This window comes from Tinamus guttatus, unplaced genomic scaffold (genome assembly GCF_059628265.1).
Source record: "Tinamus guttatus ecotype Peru unplaced genomic scaffold, ASM5962826v1 Tinamus_guttatus_pri_ptg000150l, whole genome shotgun sequence".
Taxonomy (NCBI): Eukaryota; Metazoa; Chordata; class Aves; order Tinamiformes; family Tinamidae; genus Tinamus; species Tinamus guttatus.
In genome coordinates, this window is record NW_028288684.1 from 13,663,319 (window position 1) to 13,686,643 (window position 23,325).

Below are 23,325 nucleotides of genomic sequence, written 5' to 3' on the forward strand. Positions count from 1 at the left end.
TGTCAGAAGGAGCCCCTTGTAGTGAGAAGTACAAGTGTCTAGATTTGACAGAAATGTAATGGTAGTGATGAAAGCCTCAATCCTTGTTGGTGGGCCCTGTGCTCAGACAGCCAGGTTCAGACCCGTGAGCCCAAGAGTCTGCATGAGGAATCTGGATGCTGAGCGTAGAGCTGGAGACTGCTCACACTCTCAGGGTCCTCTTGAGCTTATTGGAATCCCTACTTAAAAATGAAGGGGTAAATGGTGTGCTGGCAGATCTTACATGTTTAGCCATCAGTTTTAATTTCTCTTTTATTGATTAGATTATCTGGCACTAACAAGTCACAGAGGAGAAGGGCTTAAAAGCTTGAAAAATCAATTCTTGCAAATAGACATTGGATCTTGAATCCAAGTCAAAAGAGTAAACTTGCACAAGGAATGAATTGAATTCTAGATACTCGTATATGGGGGCCAGGGTAATATTTATTGTTCCTTAGAAGATGAAAACTTCCAAGACTCTCCAAGACTATTTGCTTAGACTCTTTTGAATTGGATACAGAATCAGAGAGCACGGGGCACAGGGTGGCATCCAGGCAGGTTTGAAAGATCTCCAGAGAAGGAAACTCCACAGCCTCTCTGGGCAGCCTGTTCCAGGGCTCTGTCACCCTCACAGGAAAGAAGTTCTTCCTCACATGGAGATGGAACTTCCTGTGTTTTAGTTTATACCCATTACCCCTTATAAATATGCTTTAATGCCATTAAGGACTAATAACAAGGTCACAGGTAGACACTGTGTTCATCAGTTGCTTTGTAGCTCAAATGCATCCATTTTGCCTCAGTCTCAACTTGTATCTTAAACGTTCTGTGAGATTTGAATCTGCAATTAAGTGCAAACAGGATAAAATCCAAACTGCAAATGTAACTCAGTTTTTAACTCCTTTAAATCATTCAGGTATGATTTTTCGAGATGCTGTTTTTAAACAAAAGAAGGACAATGATTATTTCTTTGTCAGATTAGAAACAATATGTGAAAATATTGTTACTTATTTCTCCTCCTGTATTGCCATTTTATCTACCTGTCATTATCACACTTAGTGCTTCTATGACATCTATAAGTCATTCAGGAACAATCTGTAGTATTTAATTATTTTATCTCTTTTCCTGGAGCTAGCAAGTACGAGAATTTGAATAAGGTTTCTATAAGAACTTTTTGAGCATGGGAATCTCATAGTCTGTCACTGCTTGAGTATGTTGAAACATGCATGTTGGTATAATCTGGTTTTGTTTTAAATTTCACTGCATGCAGGGAATAGCAGAACACTACAAATTAGCTGGCAGATTGCCTGGTGTAAACATTTTAATTTGGAGACAGATTTAATCTGAAATAGAGCAATGAGAATAGGATGTTTTCCGTGTGATGGATGGTTATTGTCTTCAAGGGTTCATTCTATTTCTGCTAAGACAACTGTGAAACAAATAATTCTTTTTATTAAGCAAACAGAATATTCAAAGGCATTAAACTGTTGGCAAGGGCTTGTGTTTAACAGGTACAGCACATGCTTCCAAAACATACATAGGATTTTGTGATAATATGCTTAGGTCTAATAAGAAGCTATTTGTTTTATACAGGCTTACTTCTTCAACTGAATAAAGAGTAACATGTAGGGTGTAACTTATTTACAGAAACTGACTGAATATTCCAAATAAAAGTAGCTTGGTTAAAACTACACTTAATATCTATTCCAGGAACGATAGCTCAGACTGAAAATCTGTCTTTAAAGGACATGTAATCTCTAATGTTAAGAAACTGCATGTCTTTCTTTTGTTTTCTTTTTTCCAAGAGCATGTCTTTAATTCGTAAATCTCAGTCCGATGAACTCAAATGTTTTGACCCAGTTTATGATGCTACAGTAATATAAATAGATGACACCATGGTTTCCATGGCCCGAGTACTACTGACGTGGCATTGCAGTGTATTAGACATCTGGAAATAACAAAACAGTAAAACCAAAGGCATTTTACTTTCCACTTAGAAAGACTTTAACTGGACAGTTAAAGATCCACTAAACTACTTAGATTACTGACTTCTTTCTTTTACTGTCAATTCTGTGATTTATTTAAAACTATATAATCAACCATGTTTCATTAGCAAGAAAAAATTTAATTTTATTACTGGTCTCTGTTATATTTATAAAAATACATTAACTATATTATTGATGCTTGCTTATGTGCATTTCACAGTTGTAAGTAGGAAACATTCATAGATGGACTCTCCATTTTAGTTAGTTACATGCAAAAATACATTTAAGTCTTCTCAATTATTTAAGGATGGCTAACTGCATAATAAATAGGTAGTTATTTAAACTTTTATCTCAAAAATTGTAGCTTGAAATCCATTATATTGGATGGTCTGCAAAATTTGTCTTGAAAATGCTGCAACCTGAAACACGTGATATGAAGAAATTCTGATGCATGCCACGAGTGGGTTGATGTTCCAATGCATACTTTCTGGGAACCTTCACTCATTCTCTGCCTTTCTCTGTCTTGTTTTTCTAGCTACCTATTGCATTCTGTCATGGTGCTTCGTAAAGGACTTAGAGACAGAGGTATTCATTATATGAGGTTATAAAAGGAGGCAAAGTTTAGAGATTCAGAGAATAATTTAGACTGGACTAGATGCTGGAGCTCATCATCTGGAGTCAACTCCCTTCTGGCAGCAGGTCTAATTAGATCAGGTTTCTCAGTGACTTGACTGTTCAAATCTTAAATACCTTCAAGAATGTGTTCACAGCATCTCTGGACAACATGTTTCAGTATTAGACTACCCTCATGGTGAATCTTTCCTTTCCTAAAATCTCACTGGAATTTCCCATGTTCCAACTTGTGTCTGTGTCCTTTCATCCTATTGCTGTAAAGAACCAGCCTCTGTCTTCTTGTGTATGTCAGGCTGGGGTAAGTCAGGAGAACTCTGTATTCCTGTCCTATGGGTATGGCTTTGCTCCCACAGATTCTGCTAATAAGCTTGAGGGGGAGCTTGAAGACAAGCTTTTCTGGTGAGAACTGAGGCAAAAAAGGTACTGAGTACTTCAAGGTCTTCTATGACCCTTGTTAACCCAACCCCTGTCCTCTTGAGCAACAGGCCTACCTTTTCACAGAATCACAGAATGGTTGAGGTTGGAAGGGACCTCTAGAGATCATCTAGTCCAAACCCCCTGCTCCAGCAGGGACACCTAGAGCACCAGGCACAGGGTGGTGTCCAGGGGAGTTTGGAATATCTCTAGAGAAGGAGACTCCACAACCTCTCTGGGCAGCCTGTTCCAGGGCTCTGTCACCCTCACAGGAAAGAAGTTCTTCCTCACATGGAGTTGGAACTTCCTGTTTTCAACTTACATCCCTTACCCCTTGTCCTGTCACTGACTACCACCGAGAAGAGTTTGGCCCCATCCTCCCTACATTCTCCCTTCAGGTACTTATACATATTGATCGGATCTCCTCTCAGTCTTCTTTTCTCTAGGCTAAACAGATCCAGCTCACTATGTCTTTCCTCTTAAGATAGATGCTCCAGTCCCTTAATCATCTTCATGGCTCTCCGCTGGACCCTCTCTAGCAGCTCCACGTCCCTCCCCCTTGTACTGGGGAGCCCAGAACTGCACACAATACTCCACGTGTGGCCTCACCAGAGCTGAGGAGAGGGGCAGGATCACCTGCCTTGACCTGCTGGCAACGCTCCTCCTCATGCAGGCCAGGATCCCATTGGCCTTCTTGGCCACGAGGGCACATTGCTGCCTCATGGTTAACTTGTTGTCAACCGGGACTCCCTAATCCCTCTCTGCAGAGCTGCTTTCCAGCAGGTCAACCCTTAATCTGTCCTGGTGTCTGGGGTTATTCCTCCCCAGGTGCAGGACCCTGCACTTGTCCTTGTTGAACCTCATGAGGTTCCTCTCTGCCCAACTCTCCATCCTGTCCAGGTGCCTCTGAATGGCAGCACAGCCCTCGGCAGTGCCGGCCACTCCTCCCAGTTTGGTATCGTCCACAGAATGCGTTCACAGGATGCACTCTGTGCCCTCGTTCAAGTCACTGATGAACAAGTTGAACAGCACTGGGCCCAGTACTGACCCCTGGGATACATCACTGGCCACGGGCCTCCAACTAGACTCCGCCCCATTTATCACCCACTGAGCTCTGCCATCCAGCCAGTCCTCAATCCACTTCACTGTCCACTCATCCAGTCCACACTTCCTGAGCTTTCCCATGAGGATGTTATGGGAGACTGTTTTGAAAGCCTTGCTGAAGTCAAGATAGACAACAGCCATGGCTCTCCCATCGCCCATCCAGCCAGTCATCCCATTGTAAAAGGTTATCAGGTTTGTCAAACATGACTTTCCCTTGGTGAATCCATGCTGAGTACTCCCGATGACCTTCTTTTCCTTGACATGCCTAGAGATGGTCTCTAGGATGAGCTGCTCCATCACCTTTCCAGGGATGGAGGTGAGGCTGACCGGCCTGGAGTTTCCTGGCTCCTCCCTCTTGCCCTTTTTGAAGACTGGAGTGATGCTGGTTTCTTCCAGTCCTCCAGCACCTTTCCCACCCTCCATAACCTCTCGAAGATGATGGAGAACGAGCTGAGCAATGACCCCCTGCCAGTTCCCTCAGCACTCTTGGGTGCATCCCATCCGGGCCCATAGATTTATGGGAGTCAGTTTGCCTAAATAATGCCTAACCCAATCCTCCTTGACCAGCAGAAAGTCCTCCTCTCCCTTGGTTCTCTTGCTTCTGAGCTCTGTAGTTCATGGGGGCTGGCCTTAGTAGTAAACACAGAAACAAAGAAGGCATTTAGTAACTCTACCTTCTCTGTATCCTCCGCCACCAAGGCACCCTCCCCATTCAGCAGTAGACTAACATTTTCCTTAGTCTTCTTCCTGCTGCTGATGTATTTATAGAAGCCCCTCCTGTTGCCCCTGACATCTCTCGCTAATTCTAATTCCAAATGAGCCTTGGTCTTCCTCGTTGCATCCCTGCATTCTCTATCCATGTTCCTATATTTATCCCATGTGGTCTGGCCCTTCTTCCACATTACGTACATGATCTTTTTCTCATTAATTTTTCCCAACAGCTCCTTGTCCATCCACGCAGGTCTCCTGACCCCCTTGCTCAACTTCTTTCTTGTAGGAATGCACCGATCCTGAGCTTGGAGAAAGTGGTGCTTGAATAGTAGCCAACTCTCCTGGACCCCCTTTCCTTTTAGGACTCTGGTCCAAGGGATTCCTCCAAGGAGCTCCCTGAAGAGGTCAAAGTTAGCTTTGTTAAAGTCCAGGGCTGCAATCCTACATCTTGCCCAGCTTCTTCCTTGCAGGATTGTGAATTGCAACATCTTGTGGTCACTGCAGCCAACACTGCCACCAACTGTCACATTTCCCACTAGACCATCTCTGTTTGTTAATATCAAGTCTAGTAGAACCTCTCTCATTGTTGGCTCATCTCCACCTGCATCAGGAAGTTATCTGCAATGTTCTGCAGGAACCTCCTGGACTGTCTGTTCCTAGCTGTGTGATTATCCCAGCAGACATCAGGGTGGTTGAAGTAACCACCCTTTTTCTTTTGCTGCCAATGTAGTTATAAAAAGCTTTCTGACTGCCCTTTGCCTCTTCAGCTGGTTTAAACTCCAGCTGAGCTTTGGCTTTCCTAACTCCACTCCTACATGGGCAGGCAATGTCTCTGTGTTCCTGCAAATAAATAGCCTCTCACTGCTTCCACCTTTTGTGCTGGAGCTCGGTCAGGAACTCCTAGTTTTCTGCCATGTTTGCTCAACTTTCTGTGCTTTGGATTGAGAAAGCACATGTGTGCATTTCAGGACATTTATATTCTAAAGATTTTTGAAGAAAAGAATTCTGACTGTGAATTTGTAATAGCAATTATTATAACAGAGTGGGGGCCACTGGGGACTTAAGGGTATTACATTTCACTTACAAGAACTCTACTTCTTTAAAAAAATGATTACACCCCTTTCTGGAGAAAAATCTGATTGGAATGTATATAATAAGTCTATAACAACAACAATAACAACAACAAAATCCACAGGTTAATTGCAATGCCATCATTTGTTAACAAAAGTGGCGACACCATCCAGTTTACAACAGCCCAGCAGCAAACAATGACATCATTTTCCCTTGTAAAGTCAAGTTTGAGCAACGAGTCTCTAGAGCATAGGGAAACACACGTGAACTCTTCCTGTAATTATAGTAAATAGAGTGACTTTGCCAAGAATGAAGCAAGAAGATAGGATTGCCATTTTCAAACTTAAAAACCTTAGAACTTGATCTTCACATAGCTTTATTTTTTCCATAATTCCAAAGTTCAAAGGTGACCCAAAAGTGTGGCAATGGCAAAAAAAAAAAATGAACATACAGCATAAAATATATCCATCCTGCTCAAGTTAGACCCTTTGATAAATACTAAAATTTCAATGTGCTGAATTTTGTTCTGAATATCTGTCTAAATTAGGAACCTGGAGTAGGATCCAGTATCCACAGTGTAGACTCAGATGCACTTAAAACCCAGCTATCTAGTTTCGAGCCAAGTGACAGTGATTCATTTCTTCTGTAATGTTACAATTTCCCATAAAAGCACTGGAGATCCACATTTTGAAATGCTTCAGAGAAATTTCCAATGTTTACTCCCTTCAGTGACTATAACAAATAAAAGAAATTTTAGACCCTTCATGTGCTCCCTCTTTTAATAATGGTCTGCATTTTCAATTTCTACAATACTTGGCCATAAAATAGGGGTTACTTCAGTTGCAGAGAGTTTTAATCAGATCCCTTTTGTACCGGGAAGGTGACCTTAGCTTTAAGTTCTTGTTGAATCTGCACCACTCAACAGTTGTGAATGTACTAGATGAGGAGACCAGGTAGGAAGGTTTCTTTCTCTGAGTATAAATTAAGTTTATTATAGAGAGACACTGGACAGAAATTTAGAGATAAACCTAAGAAAAGAACTGACCTGAATGCTCTACGTGCTTTTTTTTCCAGGCTGCTGACACTTGTCTTCCTAATGACAATGTGTAATGCCTATCTTTCTACACTGGAAATAGAGATTGTTTTCAGCTAGAAACTTGCCTAGTAGATAAGACATGGATCTGCTGGACTTCTGGCTGAAGAGTTCCTAAAACTAGTCATTCTATTTCATGGATGGCTGCTCTGTCTATATATTTGTTAGGCAGAAGATAGTAACCACCATGCTCAGCCATGCAATGGCAAAAATGCTTAGATGAATCTCTTTAAAAAATGATAGAAAATGATAGCTTACCCTGAGCTGGATACTGAGCTAGAACATAGGTTGATTTTGAAAAGGTAGTTTTAAACTACAGTAGGTGATTTCACTCCCAGTGATAGGCACCATTAAGTTTTATAATACCATATCTTAAACCAAAAGCTAAGGTAGTAAATGACATATTTCTTTCCTACAAAATGAAAACTGACTTGTGGTGATAACAGGAGAGTATTACTAGATCAAGTCTAATAATGATTCAGTAATCGAATTATTGTTAAAAGCTTAGTAGAGATTTATGTGCATAGACAGTTCCAGTATAAAACATTCTTATAGTGGCAGTTGAAATTTCACACAGCAAGTTCATAAAAGGGTGGAAGGGCTAATTACAGAATTCTCACAGATGAGGGATATTCAGGAGTTAAACAGTGATGATGAACTTGAAAAGATAAAAATATACGTGTGCTAGGATATGTGAAAAAAGAAGACACAATGCTGCCAATCTTCCTTGTTTATAAACGACTTTGAAATTTGAAGAGACTCCAGTACCTAACCAGAAAGTCCAAACACTTACAGAAAACAAACTTCAAACACTTCAGAAAACAAGTGTGCAGAGGCTCTGCACCTCTCTAATTGTCCCAACAAACTGCTTACAGCTCCTCTGATATAAAAGAGACCAATGTAATGAAGGAGATAAAAACACATGCTCACTCCTAGCATTTTCCTATTCAGAGCAAAGATCTTAGCAAAAAGAAACAACTAACGCGCCACAGAACACTGACACTTTTGAGAAGTGAGGCTACTTGCAGGTTAACTCAGTAGCTTCCAATTGTTACACAGCCTCAGGCAGTTGCATTTTGAAGGACAGAATACCTCCACTTTAAACGTTAGATGTTACAAAATAGACTACAAGCATAATACACAAATGGTCAATAACATCCTCCTGCTTTGGCAGGATTATTTCCACAGCCGAAGACAGACTGCCATTGCAGATAAAGTGCATGACACTTGTCTTCTAATAGCTTTTTAAAATTTAAGAGGAGACTCCAATCTCCTCTTGAGTTGAAGTTGTGCCAATGAAGAAAATAGAACACAACTGATCATTTGGCTTGATCGGTTGTAGCATTATGCTTTAAAAGCAATTTTCAGGAGAAACATGCTAAAGAACAACTTTTCAAACTTATCACTACTGAGAAACCTACCAGGGAGTTCATGGAATGAAGAAATAATGTAGGTAGAAATGGTGTGCCTGTATCTTGAATATTGCATGAAATGCTGGCCCTCCACATACAAAAACTTACAGCGGGCTAAGAAGTACAAAAAAGAATGACATTGTAACTATGATTGAAATGTTAGCTTTCTAGGTTAGAAAAGAGAGAATATGAGAGAAAATCATTATATTTATTAGTGTCATTTATTCATGCTATTATATTAATATTTATTAATGTTAATGTCCAATTTGTTAGTGGCATGGAGAAAATGAATCTTTGCGCATTGCTTCTTGTAACAGTGTTAACCAACTCGCAGTGGAATCTGCAGGCAGCTGCCTTAATGCAAATTGAGGAAATTCTTTTCATATAATATGTGATTAAATTGTACTACTTGTTACTACCAAGTATTCTGAAGGCCAAAAATACAAGCATGTTCAAGAAGAGATAAAACACAATTATGATTATTTAGACTATTAAATGTGACGCAAACTCCAAATATAAGATCCACTTCCTAAACATGAGGTTTCCAGAAAGTGAAGAGGTACAAAAGAGAAGTCACTCTTTAGTGTCTTCATCTTACACCGTTTTCTGAAGCATCTGAAACATCTACTGCAAGCCAAAGTCTATGACATGATACTAGACTGGAAATGACTCCAGCATGTGCTTGGGGTTGGGTGCTCAGGCCTGGAATGACGTGCTTGCCATGCAGGAAAAATCTCCTTTTAACACAGAGGAATCCATTTCTGAAAGAGACCTGGAGAACATTATTTTCAAGCACTTTCTTTTTCAGGAATATCTTGATTAGAAAGCATCAAAAATAAGATGCACTGAGAGGGTGAAGAGACAGGAAGAGAAAAACGATAGCTTTATTACTCTGAAATGAAGGCAGCAAAAAGGGCGTGGACAATTGTGCACTGAGCAATTTACAGTGAAATGCAAAAAAAGAAAGTGAAGGAGACAAATCATCACATACTGTGGCTTGACCAAAAGAGAGAATTGTTCTGCAGGCTATGGTGGAAGGCCCTTTTCTGATGGAAAATAAAATAGAGTCATGGTGCATGGTGCTAAGCTGGTGTTGAGCACTGAAAGGAGACTGTAGTAGGTGAGGAAGTTTTGATGTTTGGATGCTTCTTGTCGGCAAAAAGAACGAATTCAGCGAAAAGAAGTGAGATAAAATGAACATACATTCATTGCATATAATGAACTGGAGCCATGTGAGATGACCTTGTAACTTCTTTGCTCAGAACAGTGCTCTGACCAGTGTGCATGAACATGTCTGCGCCGAGAATGGAAGTTATTCAGGAAGTACCAAAAACACACACCTAGTGTTCCAAGCTGATTATTATGCACCATGTATTTTAATCCATAAATTGCACTTCCATTTTACAACTCATTGTAAAAGGAGTCAAAATTGAGGAAGGAAAGGCATCTCTGACTTTCAATGGATGCAGCAGCTTTTACTGCTGACACGGTAGTGTCCTGTATTTACCAGTAGTTTAGTTCTTAGTTTATGACGCATTCAAAAAAATACTTTTTCATATAGAAAATGACAAATGTCAGGTTATTGTGCAGTGTTTCATAACCAAGTAAATCCTATTCTTTTCCCTAAATAAAGCTTGTCTTCTCCATGATTTCAGATTTTAGCTTTGTGTTTGTTGGAGGGGGGCATATAGAGATCTCCTATGTGAAGACGTTCCCTGGTATTTTCCTCTAATGCAGACTGAGGGAGAGAAGGCTGCTAACTACAGAGCTGGCTTGCACACATTTATTTTCCCTTCGCGACTGCTGAACTTTTTCCCAGCTTGTAAGTGGGATTTCTGGGGGGAGGGCACGGTGAGGATGCCCCTGCAGGTGGCTTGCAAACAAGGCCATGTAACCCAAACCAGCTCAACTCCTAGGCTGCCAAAGTTCCTCTACAGACGCCGTTGAAAGCCTCAGCCTTCCCCGGGACTCCACCCTCGCCTCCTCTCTCCATCAAGGAATACTGCCCAAGGCCTGGATATCGCTTGATTTAGAGCTGGAAGGCTGGATGGGATGGAAGATCAGCCGTTTCTGAGCTGGGCTAGGGATGAACACAGGCAGAGGCTGCCCAGGGTGAGGCAGGGCCGGGAGGGCGCTACGGGACGCGGAGCCCGGCTGGCTGCCGCCTCCCGCCTGCCCGGGACCCGGCACAGAGCAGCACTAGCTCCCCGCGGGCAGCCCGCGAACCACGGCCGCCTCCCGCGGGGACGGCCCGGGCCGGGCCCGGACCAGAGCCGGACTCTCCCCGCCGCCGGGCCCGGCGCTGCCGTGTCCCCGGCAGGGGGCGGCAGAGCCGCGACGCCCCGGATCGGCCGGGCCGTCTCCTTCCGGCCCGGCTCGGCCCGGGCCGCCCCGGCTCGGTTCGGCCTGGCTCTGCTTGGCCTGGCTCGGCTCAGTTCGTGTCCGCTCAGCTCAAACGACTTGGCTTGCAGCACTGCTGCGGCCACAGTCCTTCCCCTCCGCTTTCCAAGAAGCATTTTTTTTTCTTCTCACTGAGTCTGACACTTACTATCCACTTGCTGTGATATAAATTGACCCCCTGTCCCTTCACGGCATGGGAGAAGTTGTGGAACAGTAACACGGATGTTTTTGTTTCCGTAGAAAACGATGGCAGCGGCAGGCACAGCCTGCAGTGCTCCCTGAAGGGACAGCCCTGACGGGGCCGAGCTCCTCTGCGTTCTCCTTCCTGCTGCACAGCAGCTACCGCCAGAGCCTACAGTGATCCCTAGTCAGTCCATGCACTGTAGTTCTTATGCATTTCCATTTTTATTGCATACTTTGGTGTTTTTGTGTTTATTCAGTGCAGTGCCCATGGAAGGCTTAAGGAGATTTTTGATATTTAGTGCTAAGGGGAGAGGAGCTTACGACAGTAAGTCTTTGCTCGTAAAAGTAACTACATCAAATGTGTTTTGTATGTAAAGCAGGTACTGGGTATTAATAAAATAGAAGATAGAAATGTAATTGTGCTGGTCGTTTCCCGGCTGTCCAAATTGTGTCAATTGAAACCACCAAAGCACATTCTACAATGTACCTACAGATGGGCATGGAGACAACTGTGGTTACTACCTGCTTCTGTTTGGGAGATAGATCTCCAAGACAAGTGGTGGAGAGGGTGGGAAGAAATTCATGCCTGTACAAAGTCCAACACATGAAGCCATGAAATAAACTGCAAGAAAACAATAAAGTCACCCCAAACTTGGAATCTATGAAGAACCTCTGATAAGGAGGAAGGAAGAAAAATGGGAAGCTGCACAGTCTGCTACTGGATTTACCCTCTTCCATACATGGTGGTCATTACAGACGGTCATGAAACTTAGTGACCCATGAGTTACTGCTAAATGAAGTGGCACAACAAAGACTCATTATAGTTCTAAACATTCAGACTTTCCTTGTTAAAAAAAATCCAAAACAAAATCCATTTGCATGGAGAGCGCAGAGAACATCTGGGGATTAATTTTTGTCACTTTTGCTCTTGCACTGCTGCTTCCCTGCATTCATGCTCCTAGAGTATGCCTGTTGCAGCTTGGAGCGGGTCAGGAATGCCAGACATCAACTTCATAGAAGCTGGAACTGACTTCCTTTATTTCGCGTTACGTATCACAGTATATAGCAATTCGGATAGCAACATCTCGGTAGAGCATCAGTAATCGGTTACAAGCATTAACATGCTAACATATCATAGGTTGCTAAGCCGTATCCAAGCGCCTAACTGCAAGATTTAAAAACAGCATCTCAGTCCTAGGAACTTCCTCAAGTACAGGAGACACTTCCTTAAAAGTTGTTTACTGAAATTCAGTGATTCTGCACGTCAGCCTTTTCAGTCCAGGTTAAGGATGGTCAAAGGCACCTCCCTGTACAATGTCCCCCTACATTTCCCCCTTTTTCTTTAGATCAAGTGTCCCCGAGAAGCAAGCCAACCTTGAGGTGTCAGATTCGGATTACGTGACAAGGCAGTTAACAAGCGTGATATTAAAGCGCGCAAACAGGTCCAAGCGATCATTAAACCAACTACAAGCAACAGTCCCCATAGTAACAACATTAATAGCGATTTCACCAGTGATTTTATCCATCCCCCAATTCCAAACAAGTCAGTTAACCCATCAAGTCCGAAAAACCCAACATCTTTCGTTACTTTCTCCGTATGTTTGATCAAGTCGTGGAGTTGTTGATGTACGGCAGCTGAGTGATCTTGCAGGTCCATGCAGCACATTCCGTCAAAGTCCTGACACCCATGTCCGTGAGCAAGAAGCAGGAAATCAATAGCGGCACAGTTTTGCAGTACAGCGTGTTGTACCTGGGTTAAATCATCTGACAACTCACTAAGCACAGTACTGGTTGCATTCGCTTGCTTAACTGCCCAGCATGCAAGACGTTCAATATTCCTGTGAGCTCGGGCGGCTGACACCCCAGGACCGAAGAAAGACGCCACTATCACTTCCCAATCACTCCATAAATCAACATCGTCAATGCAGTCACTACTGACAGTAACCTTTGTACTTCTTCGTTGCCTAACTGCTGTTTTTCGGCTCCCAGGAGGCTCATGTGGCCATATCATACTAAGGTGACCGATTGTGCAAGGTCCTCCCATAGGCTGGGACGGAATACCAGCCCAGGCTCGATTTCCGCATATAAAAAAATATCCGGGAGGAAGTTTATGAGGAAGGGCATTACCTTTAACCTCAGGGACTGACCCGGCACACCAGTTTTCCCAACTTAAACTGTTGCCAATCGGATCTACGGGGGTGGTATTATTAGATAAACGCATTGGCCAAGGCAGTGGCACTACCTCAGCGCTGGTATCTAAGAAAGCACGAGCAGTAGCATTAAGAGAATCTAGCAACTCTAACTCCTGTGGTGGGTTATCCATATCCAGCTGGCCGTTAACCCACCGCTCGAACTGCGACATCACGACAGACATGTTCTTATAGTCACACCAGTTGCTACTTACGTTCTTACAATTGTCATCATAGTGAGCCGCAAAACCCGCAGCTTCACTGTCATCAAGTGGGACCCCTACCAGACAGGTCACAAAAGGTGTGCTGGGTGTCGCCAAGCTGGCACAAAATTGTGTAGTATTTAGCTCTCTGGCTAATGTTACCCATATATTTTGACATGATTGGCCCGCACACAGTCCTCTATCCTGCACTGATAAGCTTGTTTACAGGTTCTTCCTTTCCTACTTCTGGTGGTGACTTTCCCACGATCTTTTTGCCTTGGTCTTAGTCCGGCTCATTGTATCCATCTTCTATCCGGAAGCCTCTGTTACTTAGATATTCTCCCTCTATTCCCCCTTTTTTACACTGATATGATGTACTGAGTAGGCTATATGGATTCAGGTCTGTCCAGTTGCTTAGAGGAATACCTAACACCCGTGCATCAAATTGATCTGCTGTCCCACAAAGCCAACAACTCTTAATTTGGGTATAATTAACAATATGCCTAAGAAGCATAACATATCCATTAGTGTTAAAAGTAGCATCAGCTTCTATAATAGCATTAAAAGTAACATTACCTCCTAACGGCCACAATATACAGCTAATAATAACAGTAACACTTCTTCCTCTCATGTTGTTCTTCTGCAGGCTCACACTTTCCACAGCAGGCTGCTTGCCTGCTACATTTGATGTATGTGAGTTTGCTTCCAGCCAAGGTCTCACCCATTTTTTCTGGCACCCATCTGATTCTAGCATCTGTAATGATACAAGCATACCCTTTTCCCCAGGTTATCAAGTCCAAAGGTCCCGTCCCTTTTCCCGTGTCCCAGTCTCTCAGCATCATCTTACAAGGACCCGACTTTACTTCTGTCAGGGCTCCCTTTAGCCCAGCCCTGTGTTTGACCATCAGAGGGACTAGGCTATCCTGGGGTAACCTCAAAAAGTTTAAAACATATTGGCTCTTGCCAATTTTTCTGCAGGCATAATTCCCAATTCTCTTCCTTTTTGTTTTTTTGTAGCTGGCATTTCAGCGTTTGGTTCATACGTTCCACTATGTCATGGTCCTCAGGATGCAATAGTATGGTGAAAAACCAATCTTTTAAATCGATTATTAAGATGTCCCAATCATTTTGAAAGGTTCTTGATTTCCATTTCTATTTATGTTTGCATAGCTTCAATTTGGTTTCCTCCCCAGAAATTGCTTGGGATTTCCATATATTAAGGAGGCCCCCGCTCCAGTAGCAATTGAGGCTTTTACAATTTGTAAGGACTGTTGCAGGTCCTTCCGTGCCAGTTGCACTGGAGCTTGGCCGTCATGTCATTCTTGTTTCTCATGCTGAAGTACTTCCCTAGTCTCTTTCCAAGGATACAAGTCAGAGTACGGCTCCCAGTCCTCCACTGGTTGGGGGGCGGGGGGGTGCCATAGTCTGAGTTATTCCTGGCTTTCCCGCTTTCGAATTCTGCACTTTCCTGTTGTGCTTATTCAGCCCTCTCTGCTGATATATATGTTACACAATAAAGATCTAAAGACCACGCACACAAACAGCACAAACACAGTTTCTATCCAGTAGCACGACCTCACGTAGCTGTGCACTCCACTAGTGAGTTCCACTGTCTCAGTTGCCAAGTCCCATCCTCGTTGCCAATTAGGTTGCGAATGGGTTTAGGATTCGGCAATAATCACACAGAACAAGGTGGCTACGGCTATTCAGGTGAAAGCACGTTAAAGAAGCAAAGTATGCCTAATTACTCATGAGGTAATACTTGTCGGCAGGACACTGAGACTGAACATCTTCTCGAGTTGGCAGATTAGAGGGTTGCTGACTCAGCGGGCGTCCCCGCAGAGACAACGTGGGTCTCAGTGTTAGGAGTCTCACCCCCCCACCCTTCTCTCTGCACTGTCTGTTTCTGCCCGGTGCATCCTGCCACGTAGGGCCAGTACGTGCCAGCAGGCAGACCGGGGGGCGGACAAACTCCGCCTTCAGTCACATAACCTTCCCTCCTGGCTGCGCAGGTGCGCATGTCAGTAAGTGGTCCCAGCCGTCAGTCCGAGGGTCCTGCCTTTCTCATCTCCCTCCCTCTCGGGGGGTCCGACCTTCAAACTAATTTAGAGGATGTTTGTAGTTAAGTTGGCTACAAGCCTGGTCGAGCAGTCGCCTTCAACTGCTTTTGGAGGAGGTCGGCTGTGAGCCTGGCTGAGCAGCCGCCTCCGTGCTCCTTATCACTCAGCCTGGGCAGGCAAACATCTTCTTTCTCAAGGTCTGGATTCTATTTATTTCGCACAATAATTTTATGACTCTACGGATCATACAAATTTCCACCTTTCAACCATACCTTGTGTCGGCATCGATATACAAAGGATACAACACATAATAGAGATGAACATGGCAAATAGAAATAATAGCCCTAATAACGGTTTCTGTCCTCACTTAAAGCATTACAATTCTTCAACCCCCACTTTAAAAGACAGATCAAATCCCCCTGCACCTCCCCCCTGGCTGTTGTCTAGTCCTCAGCAACATAAGTTTCCTTGTAAGCGCTGTTAAGTGCTTCCTGGACACTTCTGTTCCTTTCTTCAAGATCTTCCACCTCTGCCTGAAGCTTATTAAGATCCTTTTCTTGTCGCTCTACAACACTGTTCAGTTGTTTAATACTGTCTCGATGCTGCTTCTCAAGATCCTCTTTGCTATCAAGTACCTGTTTTAAATACTGCAATTCCTCTTCCAATTCCTTAATCTTTTTGTTCTGTTTTGTGTTAGTATTTTCTCTCTCCTTTGCTCTTAGTTTCTTAATAATGTTGGAATTGTGCAACTGCTGTTTAGAAAGCTTTTCTCCTTCTTCCATTAATCCTTTGATTTGCTCATCTTTTTCTTTCAGTAATTCAGCTGTTTCATTACAATTAAGTCTAGTAGCCAATTCTTTTTTAACATTCTTTACTTCCTTTTTAGCTGCATCCCTTTCTTTGCATGCAAGCTGGAGCTTCTTTTCAGCATCTGCTATTCGCTGAGTGAACTCCTCTTTAAGGGATGAAATGCTATTGCTCTCTTCCTTCATTCTAAGGATTTCATTTTTAAGGTTATCATAAGCTTCCTCCAGCCGTGCCTTTTCTTTACTGGTACCCAATAACTGTGTTTCCCTCTTCTCTAGTTTAGCATGGGTGTTATTCTGGCATCTAGGACACCAAACTCACCCTTCACTACAGTTTTTTCGGATGTGACCCCTCCTTCCACACCTAAAGCACTTAGGGCCGTTCGCGTTTTCCCTCTTTCCTTGGTTTCCTCTCCGGCCCAGCAAAGGTTGTAGCGCAGCGGCTAAGACACAAAATGCTTGGGCTTGCTGCGCCGCTGAATCAAGCAATGCCTGCTGTACCTGAGCCCCTAAAAATGCTCCTGGGTTTCCCACACCCTGATGGGCAAGTTCTTCAAGCATCTCCTCGAGTGAAACCCCTTGTGGCAAAGTGACCAGAACATCTCTGGTGCACTTATTAGCATTCTCAACTGCCAAGGATTGAGCCATAAGTTTCCTTATTTTCTCATCTAGCGTATCCATTTCCTCCAAGGCCTTAAGCAAGCGGTCAATGAATTCACCAAAGGACTCATTCATACCCTGCTTAATTCCCACGAAGGAAGGGCCTTTCTTCTCCTCAGGTAAGGACATAAAGGCTGATAGGGCAGTTTGCGTCACCAGCCTTAACAGGATGGCAGGATATTGCATTTGCGTGTCAATACTGCCATACGGCCCCTGACCCAGCACCGTTTCAACCCGTAATCCCTCCAGCGGATCTCCTGGAGGCCGAGGTATGGCACATTCGCGCGCTGCGTGGGCCGCCCACTGTCTTTCCCACAGTAGCAACTGACCAGGTGTCAAAATCAATTTTGCAATCTGTTGACAATCACTAGGGAGAAGCAAATCACTATTAAAGATACAGGATAACATCTGTCTGGATGGCTCACCTTTGACCCCTCAACGCGCCACCGTATCCCGTAACTGGCTCATAATTTTCCAGTCAAACGGATCCCACTTGCCGGCTCCCCACCCTTGGCCATCCGGCTCAAAGATCGCCGGGCACGCCACCCTCATGGCCGGCTCCCATTGACCGTCCAAAATTGCATCTCTAATAACACCGGACCAACGAGAGGAGACCTGCGGACCCAACCCCCCACCGGAGGACCCAGACCACCCTTCGCATGTTTTTGGCCCGGCTGCCTGGACTCGATCAAGGGCCCTGGGGGCCTCCCGGAACAGTCAATCAGAGGGTTGGTCCCTGCACGGTTCTGGCGGCTGCTCCTGTGGCTGGTTCCCAGCTGTCCACGCCGGGGGCGGTGGCGCCGTAGGCTGTGCTGGTGACTCGGGAGTTGGAGCTGATCCAGCAGATGCAGGTTCCGGTGGCGGCGGCTCCGATGGGTGACAGGATTGTGACGGTCCTCCTCCGGTAACGCTGTCAAGCAGTTCCCTTGGGGAGCTCTTCGGGGTAGCAATAGCCCCTCGGCCAGGTACGGCTGGACCAGGAGGCGGTTCCTCCCCTTGCAGCATCTGCGTCACCGCTGCTGCCATCCTCTTTTCAGCCTGCATACACTTGAGCTGATTCACCACCTCGCGCCAAGCATGACCCAGTTCTTGGGCAGTTTTGCTGCCCTCCAGAGTGGCTTCCCATAATGAGTCCCCTATCTCACGCCACTCTGTTATACTAAAACCAAGTTGTGGCTCCTTTAAATGTCCTTTCTCCCTTGCCCATTTAATCAGCTCATACAGCTTCCTCGTTCTCACTGCTGCCTCCCTTTTTGCTAATAAGTCCAGCAGCAGTTGTTCAGCAGCTTCTCGCTCCATGCATACGTACACCGGGAGTTCTGCTTCTAACCGTTACCCCACGCCGTCTTCCCATGTGCGCATTCACAGCCGGCTTACCCACTCCGGTCCCCATCTTGGTCGGATCACTCGGCTGCACCCGTACGTCGTCTTCCGGAATCCCGCACCGTTGTGCCAAGTCCCTGTACCGGTCCCTGTTCTGGTCCATGTTCGGGTGCCACTTGTTGCAGCTTGGAGCGGGTCAGGAATGCCAGACCTCAACTTCATAGAAGCTGGAAGTGACTTCTTTTATTTCGCGTTACGTATCACAGTATATGGCAATTCGCATAGCAACATCTCGGTAGAGCATCAGTAATCGGTTACAAGCATTAACGTGCTAACATATCATAGGTTGCTAAGCCGTATCCAAGCGCCTAACTGCAAGATTTAAAAACAGCATCTCAGTCCTAGGAGCTTCCTCAAGTACAGGAGACACTTCCTTAAAAGTTGTTTACTGAAATTCAGTGATTCTGCACGTCAGCCTTTTCAGTCCAGGTTAAGGATGGTCAAAGGCACCCCCCTGTACAACGTCCCCCTACATATGCCAGCAGAATCAAGGGGACTGGGTTCAAGTCTGTGCGGAAGCTGAGCAATAAGTGTTTTTATATCATGTACTGTAGTATTCTGGAGTCGTACAGCTTGAGAGAGCCTGCTGCTCCACTTTGGTCCCAAGGTCTTGCTTTGTGAGTACAGTTACATCGGGCATGGATAGAGTCAAGCATGCCAGAGACAGTTCACCAGTACTGTTTTCAGATGGCGATATATGCAAGAACAGTGCATAGACTTTGAGTCCAAGCAAACTGGAAGCAATGGCAAGGGAAAGTTTAAAGTCCTTAATCTTGATATTTGAGGCAAGAACATTGTTTTAAGTGGATTAAATAGACTCATTTCCCAAGTAGAGCATGCGGTTGACATGGTGAGACCAGATCAGATGATACACTTTAAAAAGATGATACAAAGAAAGAAGACAAAGATGATTCAACCTAAAAAATCATCTGAAATAGTTTGGGCAGATTCATGGAAAGTGAATGTGCCACAGTGATCTCATTCAAAGACATTGACACCAGATCAGAAAACTTCTAGAACAGAAATGGCTGGGTGCATATTGCTTTTTAACTTCTGTAGGCATCTGCTGTTGGCTCCCACCTGAGATGGCATGCTTGCTTGGGTGGATTTTGGAGTGGGTATTCTGTAGTGTCAATGTGCAGAGTCAGTACTCTTGAGTTAGGTGTCAATAGTGCCCAGCTCTTGTGTTAGCACCCAGAAGTTGCACTTATATCTGAGAATCAGGAAGTGCTCCCTAGGTCCCAAGGCAGATGGGTAAGGCTTGGCAGAACCTTGTCTCCTCTTGCAGAGAGCTTGGGTGTACACTAGACTAGACATTTAAGGCTTTCATGCAAAAGTAACATGGAATTCCTAGGCAGGAGTTCTTGACCTCTCTGACCAGATGCTGATCAGGGCGGTCGGCAAACCAGGACTTCAGTGTATCTGCACCTAAATGCAGATGAAGACACCTGCCTCCGCTTACACCTCTCTTCCTGGTCCATGTGTAGAACAAAATAACTTGGTGGAGCAGCTTGAACCTGCATTCGATACCCAAAATCTGCTAAAGCCAGATGGTGTGATCTCCCTGATGTGCTGGAGAGAGGAGCAGCTGGTGCGCTATAAATGAGGCCATAACTTTGTGCTTGTCAACCTTGCCACGCAGACACAGGCCTTCAGGCTAAGAATGTCCAAATACTGTTAATTCTAGCTGATCAGGTTAGCGCAGGCAGCGACATCTGAGATTCACCTATGTTTCTGATGTATTTAACTGTCTGATTTCCTGTAAACTAACGCATGGACACACTATTTGGAGATGACAATCCCTGAGTCTTTGCTGATATTGTCTTACAGTTCAGGCAGCCAGCACCAGGCTTATGCAGAGCATTTTGCAAATTTTCAGTGACCAGGAATTTAGGAAACAGCTAATAGGTTATTTTTGTCTTTGAACTCCAAACCAGGAAAAAGTGTATTGCAAGTTTCAGCAGAGATCACTTTTAGGTGGTTGTTTCATGAATGTGACAAATACACGTTTATAAATGTCCATTTGAAGGATTAGCCTTTGAAGTAATTTCTTCCCAACTTCCTTTTCTACTTTCCTTTTCTTGCAGATTATATTTCAGTATCACATTTTTTTTTAAACGGTTGATAACAAACTTGCCTTTGACAAAGCCATTCAACTGAACCAGGGATAGGAAAAATCTGAGAGAATTACAAGAAAATGCAGAAGTTGTTTATGAGTCTCAGCTGCTTTATGGTATGTGGCTGCAGAGAAGAAATATATAAAAACATCAGTTAATTGTGTATAATTAGGAGGTACAAAATAATTATTTTTTTCAGTTTTGATAACCAAGGGCAAATGCATAAATTATGAAACTGAGAGCTCAGGCTGGACACAAAAGTAGAGAAGAGTATTTAAAAAGTAAAGTTTCATTTTGTATGTTTTCTTATGACAACAGATTTATTTTTATGTTTGTAACTTTTTTGCCCCTTAACACTCAATAAACCCTTGCATTATCACAAGCTTAAGTATATTGCAAACCATTGTCTAGATGTAAACACACTGTGTACATGCAAACAATGCTCTAACTTAATTGTAATACAGCTACCTAGATTGACAATTGACTAAAATGCAGATAAATAGAATAGAATTTAGCAGAGAGGGCTATAAAAGCTGGAGAGATCACAGTACTATTACAGAGTATTTTGAAACAAAGCATATTAAATATAAAATTTTCATAACTTTTTCATGCTAGAAAATTGTAATGAGAAGGTGATACTTTTTATTTTCTACGAAATATTTCAAGGAAAATAGTTATCTAATTGCTTAGGTCTTTTTTTTTAGTTTGCTTTACTTTCTTTTGCTAATATCTTTTCAGAAGCTTATACAGACAATTTGTGCCCAATTCCCCTCTGTCCTTTTAAATTAATTTACTTAAAAGGCAGAAGCAGAAATAACTCCTCCATTCTAACAAAAATGAACAATTGATTAGTGCTTGTCTTTTTAAAACATCTTTTATTGAGAGGACTTTCCAAAAGTGTTCAGGTGTTACCCACCGTACAAATCACTGGTTTTGCCACAATATACTTAAAACACCCACTAAGTTTCCCAGTGGAATACACCTATCCTGGAGGTGCGGTAAATCAAACTGCTCGGGAGGCTGGTGGTGACTTCAGCAGTAACCCAGGGGTGGCAGCACCTGCCTTGTGAGCAGCTCTACACGCAAAAATCTCACAACAGTTCAGTTCTGCGATGAACAGCAAGTACCAAGGGATTTCAAATGTCTTCAGCAAGGACATGTCTTACAGAAGACATTAACCTCCTGGGCTGCTTTTATCCTTTCCAGCTTTGGAAAAGATGGTCTGCAGCGGTCACATATAGTGTTATGCTGGTGCTCTATGTTCTGGAAAGAATTGGAAATGCAAGTTTTCAGCCAAAATTTTCCTGGTTTATTTTTAGGGGTGTAAAAGTTAACAATTTTTTTTTTTTTTTTTTTTTTTTTTTGTGGAAACCTCTTGCTCCTGCAGAACTACTTGTCCACTTACAAGAGGACGCTTCAGGAGCCTCACAAGACCAATAGCACGTAGTGCTGGCTTGGTGGCCTTGTGTGCTGTTCTCCAGGGCTTTGGTTTCAAAGTTCACTAGATTTCCACACTTCCAATGTTTTTTCATTACTGACATAGAACTGTAACCTCTGAGCCATCAGGTGCCCCAGTGGGTGGATGATAACTCAGCCTGTGTGGGGTTGCTTTGCTCTGGGATCCAGCTTTATGGAAAGAGTTCTCTTCATGGGGCACCGACCATCTCAGTAGATGGCTAAGAAATTTCCCTTGGTCTGGCCAGTGATGGACAGGTTGGGGTAGACTATGCTCAATCTACCTCTAAGCAAAGGAGAAACTTCTTTTTTTATTAGCAAACTTTTTACTTTGGGAATCTTCTGAAAACCAGTTAGTGTAGATTTAACCTAACGCATGTCCTTTTGTCTTTCTCTTCCTTTGGAGGTTTCTCTCTTCCACAAAACAGTTGTGGATAGTCCATCTACATCAGCCTGGAAGGCCCCTTGGGCAAGGCAGAGCATGGGCACTCCTGAGTGCAGAGCTGAGCATCAATGGCATCAGTAGGTGAAGGCTGATGGATTTACTGATTTGGCTCTGACATGGGCTACTGCATGGGCTACTGCTTGTGCGACTGTGTACTGGATTCAAATGAAAGGTAGATATGCTCAGAAAGTTTAGGGAGGATAAATGTGTTTGGAAATACTAGAAAGAGAGGTCTGCTTTCAGGTTGTCCACTGACAACCACTGAATGAATTTAGGAAGTAAAAGTATCCCATTCTTAATCATAATAGGATTTAAAAATGCTATTCAAAGCACACAACCGTGAAGAACCAGAAGAAATAGTAATTCAATTTAGATTTTATCTGTGTAAATCCCTGGTAAATCAATTTTCTCCTGGTGATAGAATTTTTTTCGCAAGAGGTTGTCTCAGCATTGTTCCCAATTAGCCTATCTTAACTCCTGTTCACATCATTCTCATTAGTCTGCGATTATGTAGAGGATTTATTGCCATTGTGTGTGGGAGTGAGTCAGGGGATTCTATCAGTTTGCTTTCAATGTAATACTTGCTCATTATAACTACCAAAGAAAGAGGCAATACAATTAGGCAAATTTGTTTTGTAAAACAGCCTGTGTTGGATAATTCTGTTTCTCATCAGCAACCCTGCTGTAGGGAAAGAACAGCACAGGTGAAAGTGGACGTGGAGCGGAGGATCTGTCCCTGACTTCAGAAAGGATTGTCCTCCAGTGCAGTGTGCCTCGTAGCAGCTACAGCTTTTTCAAGTTTAGGAATAAATAATAATTCTTGGACAAAGTTTTAACAAATTGAGCTGAGGAAGGAGTCTCAGAGTATATATTGGGAGGATATTAATATCTACATTTAAGTTACATTTTTAAAAGAATAAAAGGAATCACTTCAAGCTCGTCTTGTATTACGACTAGGAAAAGTGGAATTAGAATATCAAGCACAT